At 40.9% G+C, this 14,178-nt stretch overlaps 1 protein-coding gene across 5 annotated transcripts in view; it reads right to left on the bottom strand.

The window, feature by feature from the left end:
- DAB1 (DAB adaptor protein 1) overlaps positions 1–14,178 on the bottom strand; it is a 1,311,411-nt gene that overhangs the window by 1,016,720 nt on the left and 280,513 nt on the right. The gene's annotated exons all lie outside the window — the stretch shown is intronic.

Genomic DNA, 14,178 nt, shown 5'->3' with positions numbered 1-14,178 from the left:
AAATGCTCTGCATGCATTATGTGATTGGCTCCTCATAACAAAGCAGGGAGTTAGTGAGTCAAAGGTATAGTGCTCCGCTAAAGACCATTTATTTGGAACCTGATTAGGATGAGTAGTGGAAGAAATGATTCAGTTAAGTCTTCGGCAGGCTGGATGGCTGTATCAGCTGTTGACTCATAATCTTCTTTGATGTTCTAAGAAGGGGAAGCAAAGAAGAAACTAATTTGAAGGCATGTTGGGGGTATGGTGAGGGAAGGTAGGGCAAAAGTATGGAGATAGGAAATGAACACTGTGTTTAAGGAACAGTAAGAAATCTAGCCTGGTGTACTATAGAATGGATGGTAGGGAGTTATTTGTAAGAGGACTAGGCCTAAAGGAATCACTTACTCCGAATCTTTGTTTCTTCATCTGTAAAATGGGGCAATGCTATTCAACCTATTTCACATGGTTATGAAAAAAGTACTTTATAAACTTGAAAACATTATAGAATCTCGAGCTGCTTTCCTCACCATTACCATCATTATCAATACTGTGGTGAAATTTGAGAGCCCCAAAGGCATTAGCTATGAACAAAGGTATTAAATGGGGATGTGTGAATGGATTTTTAGAACAGTAAGTGGCCTGACTTGACTGAGGCATAGAGTAGATGAGTAGCAAGTAGTGGAAGACATGACTGTAAGGATAATTTGAGGACAGAAAGTTGAAGGCCTTGAATTCCAGGCTAATAAATACAAAGAATAGTGAGCTTACCATTTCTAGCTTTCCCACAACTCTGGTATCTGTCCCTTTGGCTCTGCTTCCACACTATACATATTTTTGGCCTGTTGTTCCCCTTCCCATTACAACATGAGATCCTTTAAAGCATAAACTTTAGTTTTGCCTTTTTGTGTGTTCCTAGCTCTTTACATAGTGCCTTGGACAAAATATGAATAAATGAATACGTCCAGTCTGTTCAGTCATGTCGGGCTGCTTGTAACCCCATTTGGTGTTTTCTTGGCAAAGATACTGGAGTGATTTGCCATTTCCTTCTCCAGCTCATTTTACATATGAAGAAACTGAAGCAAAGAGAGTGAAGTGATTTGTTCAGGGTCACATGACTGGTAAGTGTCTGAGGCCAAATTCAAACTCAGGAAGATGTCTTCCTGACTACAGGCCTGGCACTCTATCTATTGTGCCTGTACTCAATAAATGCTTGTTTCCTGTCTCCTTGTAAGTGGTAGAGGCAAGGTTTGAATCCTGGTCTTCTGACACCAGGTCTAACACTCTTGCCCCTAGGCAATAACTGTTCCAAGAGAACTGCTCACACTGAGCTCTTGGAGGTGCAAAGGAAGGGCAGGAAGATGACAAAATATGTTGTGTACTTTAAGAAGATTTCTTTGACATCCATTTCTTGAGAGAATAGAGGAGAGGGATGGAACTAGAGGTAAGGAGGCGAGTTAAGAGAATACTCAAAAATGTATTCCCAAAGTATGTGGATTGTTTCTTTTGTCTGTCTTCATCTTTGTTCTATCATCATGTAGTATACAACTGCCTGGCACATTAAGGGGAGGGGAGAAGGGAGCAAACATTTATTAAGTACCTACTAAGTTCCGGGAACTATAATGAATGCTTTATAGATATTCTCATTTGATTCTCACAATAACAATGGGAGATAGTTGCTATCATTATCCCCATTTTGCAGTTGAAGAAACTGAGGCAAACAAAGGCTAAATGACTTGCCCAGAGACAGAATTAACAAGTCTCTGGGGCTGGATTTGAACTCAGTTCTTTCTCTAAGTCCAGAATTCTATCCACTGTAATACCAGCTGCCTCCACATAGTAAGTGCCTAATAAATGGCTACTAATTGATTAATTGATTGAGGCTATCAAAATAATCCAAGTGAGAGACGATAGAGACCTGAAATAGAGTGGTGTCAAAAAAGGGAATGGACTGGTGGTGGTATCGTGAATGGATCCAACCATTCGCAAGAACAATTTGGAACTATGCCCAAAGAGTTATAAAACTGTGCATACCCTTTGATCCAGCAATATCCCTGCTATATTTCTATTCCAAAGACATCCAAAAAAGAGAAAAGGATGTATCTGTACAAAGATATTTATAGAAGCTATTTTTGTGTTAGCTAAGAATTGGAACTCAGAAGGATGCCTATCAATTGGGGAATCGATAAACAAACTGTAGCATATGATTGTGAAGGAATATTATTGTGTTATAAGAAATGATAAGCAGGATGATTTCAGAAAGACTTGTATGAACTGATGTATAATAAAGTAATCTGAACCAGAACAACATTCTACACACAAACAACAATAATTGTTTGATGAAGAACTTTGAATGACAACTATTCTCAGCAATACAATGATCTAAGACAGTCACAAAGGCCTATTGATGAAACATACTACCTCCAAAGAAAGAAGTGATATTAATTGAACACAGATTGAAGCATGCTAATTTTCACTTTCTTTCATTTTTTTCTTTTATTAAATTTTCTTGTACAAAACGATTAATATGGCAATGGTTTATTTAATTGCACATGTATGACCTATATCTGATTGCTTACTGCCTCAGGGAGGTGGGGGCAGGGGAAGGTAGAGGGAAGGGAGTGAAGGAGTGATAGAATTTTGAACTCAAAACTTTAAATAAAAATGTTTATTTAAAAAAGAGGTGTGGACATGATAGAGAGTCTGGGAGTCACATGCAAAGGATTGGTCTTAGGGGGGCGGGGGTGGGGGTGGAAGGTCCTTAACAAGAAGCAGTCTTCAAAATGGATCCTGGAATTAAGATCATAGGGAAATTGGGGAAGCTAGGTGGTGCAGTGGATGAAGCACTGGCCTTGGATTCAGGAGGACCTGAGTTCAAATCTGACCTCAGGCACTTGACACTTACTAGCTGTGTGACTCTGGGCAAGTCACTTAACCCCAACTGCCTCACGAAAGAAAGAAAGAAAGAAAGAAAGAAAGAAAGAAAGAAAGAAAGAAAGAAAGAAAGAAAGAAAGAAAGAAAGAAAGAAAGAAAGAAAGAAAGAAAGAAAAGAGCATAGGGAAATCACAGGAAGCTTCCCCATGGAGGTGGCCTTTTAGCTGGCTCTAGAGGGATAGATATGATTTCAACAAGCAGAGAATGGGGTGGGGTCAGGGAGAGGCTGGGCAATCCAAATATATGAAAAAAGGCTTGAACAATAGTTTAGACACAGGAATATTGATAATTCATGGCCTTGAGGTTATCCCATTTAAGGAAAGTTCCCATTTGAAGGAAGTAGAGATATTTAACCAGGAGAAGAGAAGCTTTAGGAAGAACAGCTCTCTTGCAGCATTTGAAGATCTGTATTGTGAAAGAGGGATGAGCTTTGGTTGGCTTGGTCTTTGAGGGCAGAACTGAGACCAATAAGTAGAAGTAGCAGAGAGCTGTTTTTCAATTCATTTCAATAAATATTTATTAAGAGCCTACTATGTACTAGGCACTGTGCTAAGCACTGGTAAAACAAATAAGAAAAAGACAGTCCCTGCCCTCAAAGAGCTTACAATCTAGTGGAGAAAGACAACACAAAGAAGGAAAGCAGAAAGTGTATGTTGGGGTAGCCATATTAGGGAATTTTGTTCCATTGAGTACCAACTAAGCAAAGCTGTAGGCTGGATTTCGAGGGAAAATGCCTTACCAATGAGAGCTGACTTCAGAAATGGTGCATTTGCCCTCATGGGAAGTCTTAAAGCTGGACTGGAAGAGCACTTATCAGGTATGTTGCTTAGAGAGTTTTTTATTTCAGTTATTAGTTGGACGAGGTGGTTCCTGAGGTCTCTTTCTTTCCTTCTTTCTTTTTTTTTGCAGGGCAATGAGGGTTAAGTGACTTGCCCAGGGTTGCACAGCTGGAATGTGTCAAGTATCTCAGGCCAAATTTGAACTCAGGTCCTCCTGAATCCAGGGCCTGTGCTTTATCCATTTTGCCACCTAACTGCCCTCCTGAGGTCTCTTTCAACAGTGCAATTCCGGGATTCAGATATTGCCCCATCTCACAGAAGCCCTATGACCCTGAGTGAAGACTTGGTGAGCCATAGACTCATCACACTAATGTTAGAAAGGACATCAGAGGCCATACAATCCAACCCCTTCATTTTATAGGTAAGGAAACTGAGGCCCAGGGAGGTTAGATGACCTACATCACATAGCTAAGCTTTGGAGATAGGATGTAAGCCCAGTTCCCCTGCTTACAGTCAGGATTCCTTCCTGATAATACAGAGATGGGAGGATTACATATATCTGAATGTGGCCTATAGAAACCGAAATGATTGCCATTACCCATCAGAAATTTTCATTAGTGGGGATGCCCATGATTTGTATGAAGTGGGTCTTCAAATGATCAATTTGTGTAGAATGGCCATAAATCACCAACTGAGATGCACAGATAACAATTCTTTCCATGTTGAGAAAGGGAGGCTCCATTTTATACTATGTAATTACCCAAAGCCACCATCCACTGCATTCACCAGGAGATTTACAACAGCAGCAGAGCCATTCTGAGACTGAGGGCAGTTCCTCTTGATTTATAGGGAGAAATTTAGTGTATGAGCATCACCTCTCTCCTTATTAAGTCGATGGGATTTCTGTCAAAGATGAGGAGGTGTCATGGTTGGTATAGGGGCTAAAGTCCTGAACTTGGAATGAGAAAGATGGAAGAAGAAGAAGAGATAATGAAAGAATAAAATGTGATGATTATATTGAAGAATAATGGAGAAATAGCTGGCCTCAGATTCAGAGAGGTCTGGATTCAAGTCTTCCCTCTGGTACATATTGACTATATGGCCTTCAACAAATGATTCTCAATGCCCCATACAAAGTTCTAAGGGAGTAAATCATTAATAGCTGCTGATCTGAATTGGCAGAAGGGTATGGAAGCAAAGATAAAAGGAAGGGCCCTAGATGTACCTTTTCTCGACATGATTTTAAGATTTCACCATCTTAATGGAAATTGAGTAAGTCACATCTACTCCCTTGTGTTGAGATTTTTTCCACTTCCAGTTATATTTTTAATGTCTTTCATTATATTTTTACCATGATTAGGCTCCTTTTCACAATAACCAATGAGGCAATAAGACATTATACTCCCACTTTTGAGATTTTACACTCTCTTTTATCTGTTGGTATGGTGCATACTTACATTGAACTCAGCAACAGTTTGAAATTTAGTCCAAGATTTTTTGCTTTTACTTCTATATTTTCTTCCTGATGAAAACTAGCTGTAAGTTATACCTCGGACAACAGAGTTATGCTGTTATTCAATCAATCTCTCTAAGTCATGGCTTGCTTGTAATATCTAGAAAGCTTGCTATCTACTTAGATCTAATCTTTGAGGACTGGGTCTTTTCTTACCATTACAAGGAGCACCCCCCTTCTCCAGAATTCCCTACCCTCAATTAAATATCTTGTCTGGACAAAACTAAGAAGAATAAGAGCTTAAATTTCCATAGAACTTTGGGGCTTAAAACTCATTTCCTCTCAACAACCCTCAAAGGTAGGTAGTATAAGAATTTCTGTGCCCAGTTTGCAGATCATGACAGTGAAGCTCAGAGAGGTTGCAAGGAAAGAACTTATAGAATAAAGTTTTGTCGATATTTTTGAAAAATAAATATTATTTTTCACTCTGCCTCCATGTCAGGATCTAGTGCCCATTAATTCAAAAAAGAGTTTATATTTCTGCAAAATATGTTTAAATTCTATAGCTCAGTTTTCTCCGTAGGAACAAACTCAGGCCCAGTCAATCATTTGCTCTACTGATAGAGCCACTAGTCAAAACCTAATAGCTTAAGTTAGTAAATGATTTTCTTTATATTAGAAACCCAAGTGAAACCAAAATATATGACCTTGCTAATTGTTCTTTCCTGGTGAGGGGATAAGCTGGTGTTTTGAAGTAGTCAGAACCTAGAGGCAGGAGAAAGGCAAACAGAACACGGTAGGAAAATCAATCAACTGGGAGTCAGGGGACCTGGCTTTTAGCGGTTGCTCTGCCCTGAGCTGTGTGACCCTATGCAAGTCACACCCTCTCTGGACCTCAGTTTCCTTATCTGTCCAATGTTATCAAAGGGCCTTTTGGCCTCTTAGGCTGCATGAATCTGTGAGATTCAGGCAGTATAAGGTTCAGATACAGAGCCTGTGAATCTATTATAGCTGCTTCTTAAAAGTTACAATTGTGGATAGAGCTAGGGAGGAGGGTGACTAGTCTCCTTGGTAATCCATCCTCTAATGTGTCTGTCTGTCTGTCTCTCTCTATATGTGTGTCTTTCTCCTTTCCTTTCCTCCTGCCAGCTAACTCCCCAGCATTGGTGGAAAGTCCCCCCCAAACCCTCTAACTCCTGTAAAACAGTGATGACCACTACTAGGCAGGCTCAGCTCTTCCCTCTGAAGCTGGGAGTGTGGTCCGCCTCCCCAGTCTGAAACGCCACCTCAGCCATGTGATCATGGCTGGCTGCCTGTCAGATACCCACAGTGCATGCTGGCAAGGGACAGGTCACTAATGAAGAAGCCTGGTGGGAGGCCAACCATGCTCAGTGATGGCTCCTCAGGCAGAAGTCAGCGTGCAAACACATGCCATCAGTGAAACATGGAGGTTCTTTGAAACTCGAGGCAGACAGCAAGACAAAAGTTGGGAAGCTACACCACGCGTTTACATAGAACAGTCTAGACGCAGAATTGTAGGTCTGAACAGGAGTTTGGGGATCATCTGGGCCATCCTCCTCCTTTTACAAAAGAGGAAACTGAAACTTAAAGGGGAGAACAGTCTTGCCCAGGGTCCCAGAGCGAGTTAAAGACATAATTGGCAAGAGAGAGCAATCCTCCCCTCTCGCAGCTTCTCAGGACCATAAACTTAGAACTGTATGGAATCTAGAGGTCACCTAACTGAGCCATCGCCTTTTATAGAGCATAGATTTAGAGCTGTAAAAATCTAGAGAGAGTCAAACTCCTTCGTTTTTGCAGACCGTAGGATCATGGACTTAGAAACCATCAATTCTAACCACCTCATTTTATGAATGAGGAAACTGAGAGCTATCAGTCAATCAATAAACACACACTAAGCACCTACTTATAGTAGCGTTATGGTTTAGGGCAATTAGGTGGAACACTGGATAGAATTTGTGGCCTAGAGTTAGGGAGACTCAACTTCCTGAGTTCGAATTTGGCCTGACACCAGCTGTGTGATCTTGGGTAAGTCACTTTACCCTGTTTGCCTCAGTTTTCTCATATGTAAAATGAGCTGGAGAAGGAAATGGCAAACCAGTCTAGCATCTTTGCCAAGAAAACCTCAAGTGGCATCATGTAGAGTTGTAACTAACTGAAATCACTGAACGAAATCACCTACTATGTGCCAGGCACTGTGCTAAGCTGTAGGGATATGAGGAAAGGCAAAGAAGTTCCTGCTCCTCAGAGTCAAAGTCAAAGTTGGGATGGGGGGAAAAAACAACGTGCAAACAATTATGTACAAACAAGCTATAAACAGGATAAACTGGAGATAATCAACATAGGGAAGCACTAGAATTATAAGGGATATTGAATGACTTGCCTAGGGTCACAGAGATCATAAATATATGACAGAATTTATCTCAGCTCTTCCTGATTCCAAGTCCAGTACCCTATCCACCATACCACACTGTCTCTGTATTCCTTAGCCAGTGATCTTTTTATCAAAATAGACTATATGAATAAATGCAGTACTGTACATCAAATCTTTGGAAGGTGACCACTCCTTTTCTTCTTTACTGATGCCAATCATATGTTGGATCAGCTTTCCCTCCAACTCAGCAAAAAACTGTTTAAATAGGGAGAAGCACTCAGTAACCTCTTAGACATTAGTTCTTCTGGTAGTCATCTTGTCTTGGGGCCTCCACTTTTGTTGAATGTGAATGTGAAGCTTGGAGAGGATAAGTCTAGAATTGGTCCAGAACTCTGCACCACATATCCCCTTTGTCACTCTCACATTCTGTCTGTCTCTTCTCCTTACAATGACAAAGTCTATTAAATTCCTATGTTTGTTGCAAGGGTACATCTATGAAGTTTCATTGTGTTCAGGTAAATAGAAGACAGTGTTGGGATGAGGGGGTCATGAGACACACAAGTGGTAAATGACCACTGCTGTTGCTGACTCCATTCCTCCCAAGGACTCCCTGGTATATCTGAAATTCAGACTTCACAAGGTTTTCCAGGAATATAGTTCATCTTCCTATAAGAAGACAGTTTTTAACTCCATCAAAAGTAAAGTGCAAATAAAACTTAGAGAGATGCAAGATTCTCACCTCAGTAAGAAGATAGATGAGATTCAGTTTTACAAAATGCTTTTACGATGCCCTAAAAGTTATTTATAGGCCTTGCGCTATGGTGCACTTCAACTACTCAGTACTGATGGAGCCAGATTGATCCAGCCATGACCCTGGAGAGATGAACTGAACGCTTCCATAGTGTTCTCAACAGACCATCATCAATCAATGATAAAGGCCCTGACTGTTGCCCTCAGGTTGAAGTCGATCCCTCTCTAGCCAAATTTCCAACTGAAGAAGGGATTTTGATTGCATTAGGTTCCTCTCCTGTGGCAAAGCACCTGGTGCTGATTTGATTCCAGCAGAGACGTACAGGGCAAGGGATCCACTGCTCATAAAAAAATTGAAGAAGAGTAAGGGTAGAGTGACAGGAGATTAGTGCCACATAGAGAAATTGCAGGGCTCTTGATCTGGAACCTAGAAAAGTTTTGTGACAGAATTAGGGATTATGAACAGCCCTGCATGGCTGAGGAACAAGGAATGTCCAAGTAATCAGGTTCCTGAAGGTCGATCAATTGGAGGATTGGGGTGGGAAGAAATGGGAAAAAGGGACAAGGAATTTGCCTCTATAAAGAACCAGCAGAGATGCAACCTCCCACATGAGCCATTCCTGTTTACCCTCCCCTCACATTGGTTCACACCTTTTCCCTCTTCGAATTACTTTGCATACATATGTATAAACAGCTTTTCTCTATCTATTTATATGCTTTGGATAGCCCTAGGAGAATATAAGCTACTTGAGGGAAGGGACTATTTTTGTCTTTTCATGCCCATCACATAGTACAATCAAACTGCATTTATTAGGCCCCTATGCTGTGACCATAGTAGGCGATTAATAAAGATCTGTTAAATTCCTCACGTAGTTAATGCCCTTTGATTTTTCCCAGTAATGGTGCATTTGTACACAAAGCATGCTATGTTACATGAATGGAAATGAACCTCTGAAGGTCTTGTTGCTCTCTGGAACAATCTGACAATTCCATAAAGAAAATGGAGAAGACAAAACAAGGAGCCCCATTGTTCTTTACAACTGGAAACAAAAGACTGAAATAGAGGATATGGCCAAAATTAGCTCCACAGCCACTCCAATGATGAGGAAGTTATCTGACTGCAAATTACATAGTGTGAGGCTCCATAGATCCCAAGGAAGCACGTGGTGCTGAGCTGGGAGAACTGAAGGGAAGAATGAGCAGAAATCTATGGGGAAAGGCACAGAGCCCAAGAGCAAGATTTTGTTATTAATCTTTCTGTCAGATAGGCAACAGATCCACAAGCAATCCTCATCTGGGCTGTGCAATGGGAATAACTATTGGGCTGTCCCCCTGAATCATATATTCTGAGAGATGGATTTGCAAATAATAGCTTACATTTATATAGAACATCATGGTCTGAGAAGCATTTCACATCCATTATCCCATTTGATCCTCACAACAATCTTGTGACATGGTCAGTATTATTATACCCATTTTATAGATGAACAAACTGAGAATGACTTAAGTTGAGTGATTTTCCCAGCATCACATAGCCAATAAGAGTCTGAGGTGGTATTTAAACTCAAGGGCTCCCAATACCAAGTCAATCACTCTAACCTCTAACCATCACAACCATCACTACACTATTACTACCCTTACCACTACCATTACCACTACTATTACTACTACTACTAACACCACCACCACTACTACTTTGTTGTTGTTTAGCCATCTTTCAGTCATGTCTAATTCCTCATGACCCCAGTTGGACTTTCCTTAGCAAAAATACAGGGGTGATTTACCATTTCCTTCCCTAGCTCATTTTACAGATAAGGAAAATGAGGCAAATAGGATTAAGTGACTTGTTCATGGTCACACAGCTGAGGTCAGATTTGAACCTGGATCTTCCTGACTTCAGGCTCTGGTGCTCTGATCCACTGTTCCGCCCAGCAGCCTCTGGACAATAAATAATAACGGTTGTGGACACACACACACACTTTGCCAACTAGGTGTAAGCTCTATTGTTTCTACAATACAGCTGAACATTTAAAATTTAACACTTTGGGGCACAGCCTCATCACCCCACACTAGTTATAGCTCTGCTAACATTATGATTTCTGAACTGCTTTCTGCACCTGAGAATCTCTAAGCCTGAAGTGGGACGATGTTTTCATGGAGAGTGATCATGCCCACATTTCTCTCTACTACTCATCTCATTAGCCAGTCTGTGTTGTTGTAGGTGGTGACAATCCTCAGTGTCCTCTTCAACTCTGCAACTTGTCACTCTACAGCTCACAGGTGCATGAATCACAAACACAGTGGACATAAACAATTCTGACATGAAAACATCCAAACAACCCCCGCAAGTCTCTGGGCTCTTTGCTTAATAATTAAACACTCCACCCCCAGCCAGGCTTGATTGATTTCCTAAACATCTCTGGTGTTTGGGGGCCTTGGCTTCTCAGAGACCTCCAGTTCTCTCTTTCAGAAATGGAACTAAGAGATTCAGAATTCAAAAATCCAAAAAGCAAACAAAGACCTTTTTCATTGTGGCTTCTTCCTGAACAGGTTTTTCAGCTCTCTCCTTTTTTTTTCCTTTAGGCAACCCTTGCATAAAAATATCCATTCACCAACTGTTCACCAACTGTTCCTCCCCTCCATTGGCATACCTGGTGCTGCATTGTAGAAGCCTGGACGTATTCTCTCTCCAGCCACCCACATTCCCAAGGCTTGCCTCCATCATCAGCTATAATATAGTCCAAGGCACTCAGGGGAGAGAACTATGGCCTTCTACCAGGAACAACTAGAGCCCTGTGGGCTTGTGTGAAGGGCACATGGCCAAGTTTCTTATCCTATCTCTGTTGTTAATAAAGCACACGGCATCACACTTGTTACAGCATCTCCTATAGACTCAGAACTAGAGAGCACCTCAGAGATCATCAGGTCTAGTCTATAAGTTATGTACAGATTGATAAACTGAGGCTTAATTCAAGGATGTGATTTACACAGGGACACTTAATGAGTCAGAGACAGAATCTAGGAACAATAGCTTATGCTATGTGTTCAATGTTTTGCCAAGTCATGCAGATTCTACCTTTGGGACATCTCTCACAAATGCCCCCTTCTCTTTTTTTTTTTTTTTTTTTTTTTTTTTTTTTGCGGGGCAATGGGGGTTAAGTGACTTGCCCAGGGTCACACAGCTAGTAAGTGTCAAGTGTCCGAGGCCAGATTTGAACTCAGGTACTCCTGAATCCAAGGCTGGTGCTTTACCACTGCGCCATCTAGCTGCCCCTCACCCCCTTCTCTTTTGACAGTCCCCCCATCCTAGTCTGAGCCCTCATCACTTTAAGGCCAGTATACTGCAACAGTCTGTGGTTGATCCCACTGTCACAAGTCTCTCCATGCTAGGCCATGTTCCATTCAGCAACCAAAGAGTTTTCCCAAAATCACATGGCTAACAATGTCACTACCTTATTCAATAAACTCCAGTGGCTCCCTATTACTTCCAGGATCAAGTAAACATCCAGAGGATTTTAAAGTCCTTCATGACCTGAGCATCTTTCCAGTATTGTTACATCTTCAGCCCCCCATTTCCAACCACCATCTCATACTGTACGATCCAAGGAAAATGGTCTACTTGCTCTTCCTCACCCAAAACACTCCATCTCCTCATTCCAGGCATTTAGATGGGCTATTACCCATGCCCAGAACTCTCTTCCCCCTCATCTTTATACTAAATTTGAAGTCAGAAGACCTGGATTCAAAATCTGTCAGTGCTACTATCTGTGGGAAACTGACAAGTCACTTCCCCTTCCTGAGCCTCAGTTTCCCAACCAATAAAATGAAGGGATTAGACAGGGTAAGGTCCTTTCTAGGTCTGACTTTTGATCACCTCTAAGATAGTTATGAAGCTGAGGAAAAAGCACTAAAATTAGATTCTCAGGAGAAGCTGGGTCTCAATTCCGCCTTTATATTCTTACTATATGTGTTACCCAGGACAAGTCATTTTACCACTTTCAGTCTTAGTTTTCTCATCTATCAAATGGGGGTGATAATACTTTTCCTAACCAGATTTAATGTCACAAGATTGTTGTGAGATAATATATGTCAAGTGTTTTATATACATTGAAGCACTATATAAATTTCTGTTATTAAATATAATTACATTGCCATCCAATCTCTACTTGGCTGGGAAGGGAATGAAATGCTGAGAAATGATAATTTATCACCTTCGGAGGCAGTCCATTTCATCCTGTAGATGGCTCTCTTCTTAGGAAGTTTTCCCTTCCATCAAAACTAAATATGCCTTTTTGATATTCCTAGCCAGAAAGCAAAAAGAGTTTCCTACCACAATACCCTTTAAGATGAGGCATTGAAAAAAAGGAAAAAAACAGAATTGGGGCAGGCTACTAGACATTAATACAATGGAAAGAGTACTGACTCTCTAGAGAGTCTCAGAAAGGTCTGGGGGCTTGAGTTCAATTCCCACCTGTAATAGTAACAAACCCATGTTACTTTAAATAGTTAACCTTCCTTGGCCTCAGTTTCCTCATTTCTAGAGTGAGAAGATTGGATCTAAACATAGCTCAAAAGCTATGACCTAATGATCCATAAACATCAAATCCAGACTTTAGGTATTTGAAGAGATAGAAGAAGCCTTGCCAACAACAGCCCAGGAATTGCAAAGGGCAGCATGAAAAAGTATGCAGAGACTGGAAATGTGGGGAAAGACAAACAAGGAAAGGCTTTAGAAGCCAAGCAATATTTTTTTTAATTTTTTCCTGGAGATAACAAGAAACCAAAGTAATAGGTAATTGGGTGGTGACAATGCCAGAGAAGAGAGAATGTATGTGAGATAATCTGTAAGGGTAGAAATAACAAGACTTAGTGACAGATTCGATATATGGGGAGAGAAAGAGAGTGAAGCATTGAAAATGACAACTAGGTTACAAGCCTGGATAACTTGGAGGATGTTGCTAACCCTGACAGTCATAGGGAAGTTTAGAACATGGGAAGGTCATGGGGGGAGGAGCATAATTAGTTCTATTTTGGATGAGTTGAGTTTAAGATGCCTAAAAGATATCAAGTTCAAAACTTGGTTGGTGATTCAGGACTGGAACTCAAGAGAAAGGTTAAGGTTGGAGGACTTGAGTAGACAAAGGCAGACTGTTCAGTGAAGGGGAACCCATTGCCTTCTAAGACAGTCCAGTATACTTTTGGATGGCGCTAATCATTAGAAAATTTGACCTTACTATGAGCTGCAACATAATTCACCCTCTGAAACTTTTACATGCTGTTCCTAGTTTGGTCTTCTTTGATCAAATGGAACAAGTCAAATCTCTCCTTCATGAGACTGTCCCAGTCTACAAAGATAGCCCTAATATCTCTACTCCTCTCCAAATCTTCTCTTCGCTGGGCTGAACATCCCAAGTTCCCTTAACCAATACTCATTGTAGTCTCTACTTCCTCTCAGAAAAATGGATGGGCAATTAACTGACTATCATAAGACACATTGGCTATGTTGGTCAATTTTGTTGAATATTTTTTTTTCTTTTCTCTTCTTTCTTTCTTTCTTTCTTTTTTTTTTGCAGGGCATTGAGGGGTTAAGTGACTTTCCCAGGGTCACACAACTAGTAAGTGTCAAGTCTCTGAGGCAGGATTTGAACTCAGTTCCTCCTGAATCCAGGGCTGGTGCTTTATCCGCTGTTCCACCTAGCTGCCCCCCCCCTTTTTTAAAAGAAAATAAAATAAAAAATAAATTTAAAAGATCCCTATACTAGCTACCTCTCAAGGTCATGGCAAGAAAAGTGTTTTTGATCTGGAAATGAAGTCTGTTATTAACACTGCCAAACAGCGATCCCAGTCCCCAATTCCTGTTTTCCACTTAATCATCCCACAGGGAAGGGAA

Source organism: Dromiciops gliroides, chromosome 4 (assembly GCF_019393635.1).
Source record: "Dromiciops gliroides isolate mDroGli1 chromosome 4, mDroGli1.pri, whole genome shotgun sequence".
Lineage (NCBI taxonomy): Eukaryota > Metazoa > Chordata > Mammalia > Microbiotheria > Microbiotheriidae > Dromiciops > Dromiciops gliroides.
The sequence above is the reverse complement of the archived record's forward strand: the minus strand, read 5'-3'. Positions and strand labels throughout refer to the sequence as shown.